This window comes from Bubalus bubalis, chromosome 10, assembly GCF_019923935.1.
Source record: "Bubalus bubalis isolate 160015118507 breed Murrah chromosome 10, NDDB_SH_1, whole genome shotgun sequence".
Lineage (NCBI taxonomy): Eukaryota > Metazoa > Chordata > Mammalia > Artiodactyla > Bovidae > Bubalus > Bubalus bubalis.
Window position 1 is genome coordinate 27,557,928 of NC_059166.1, and position 1,079 is coordinate 27,559,006.

The window sequence follows — 1,079 nt, forward strand, 5'->3', positions numbered from 1 at the left end:
CCATAAGGATGGTGTCATCTGCATATCTGAGGTTATTGATATTTCTCCCGGCAACCTTGATTCCAGCTTGTGCTTCATCCAGCCCAGCATTTCTCATGATGTATTCTGCATATAAGTTAAATAAGCAGGGTGTCAATATACAGCCTTGATGTACTCCTTTTATTTGGAACCAGTCTGTTGTTCCATGCCAGTTCTAACTGTTTTTTTTTTTTTAAGACAACCAACACTTTTTACTTTTATTTGCATTTATTTTTTGCGGCATTTATTCCCGGGCCATAAGTTTTTGTTTCTTCAGTTTCTTCTGGGATATCTTTTTCTTCTGTGCAACCTCCTCTTCTGGTTTAGGAACAATCTGTTCTTTCTCAGTAAGGATCATCTCAATGTGGCAGGGAGAGCTCATGTAGGGGTTGATCCGACCGTGAGCTCTGTAAGTCCTGCGCCGCATCTTGGGGGCTTTGTTCACTTGGATGTGCTCAATGACCAAAGAATCTACATCTAAGCCCTTAAGTTCAGCATTACTCTCTGCATTTTTGAGCATGTGTAGTAAAAATTCAGCACTCTTTTTGGGCCACCGACCCTGCGTCCAGCCCCACTGTTTGGCCTGTGCACACCTACCAACTCCACCTTGTAAGGACGGAATGGTACACATTGTTTCTTTAAAGTGACATCCTTCAGATACTTGGTGGCTTTTCGGATATGCATACCCTTTATGGCCTGGGCAGTTTCACGAGTGTTCTTAAAGTGAACACGAAGATTTGAACCTCTTGATTTGCATGATTTTGTGGGGTTTTCTGGGTCAAGTGAATAGCGCACCATTTTTAGGGGTCACCTCAGGCCGCTTACCGGAAAAGCCAGTTCTAACTGTTGTTTCCTGACCTGCATACAGATTTCTCAAAAGGCAGGTCAGGTGGTCTGGTATTCTCATCTCTTTCAGAATTTTCCACAGTTTATTGTGATCCACACAGTCAAAGGCTTTGGCATAGTCAATAAAGCAGAAATAGATGTTTTTCTGGAACTCTCTTGTTTTTTCCATGATCCAGCAGATATTGGCAATTTGATGTCTGGTTCCTCTGCCTTTT

The 1,079-nt window shown here is 42.4% G+C and overlaps 1 pseudogene; it reads right to left on the bottom strand.

The window, feature by feature from the left end:
• Window positions 1-227: 227 nt before the first annotated feature.
• Window positions 228-857, bottom strand: LOC112587596 (annotated as a pseudogene).
• Between the last annotated feature and the right edge of the window lie 222 nt (window positions 858-1,079).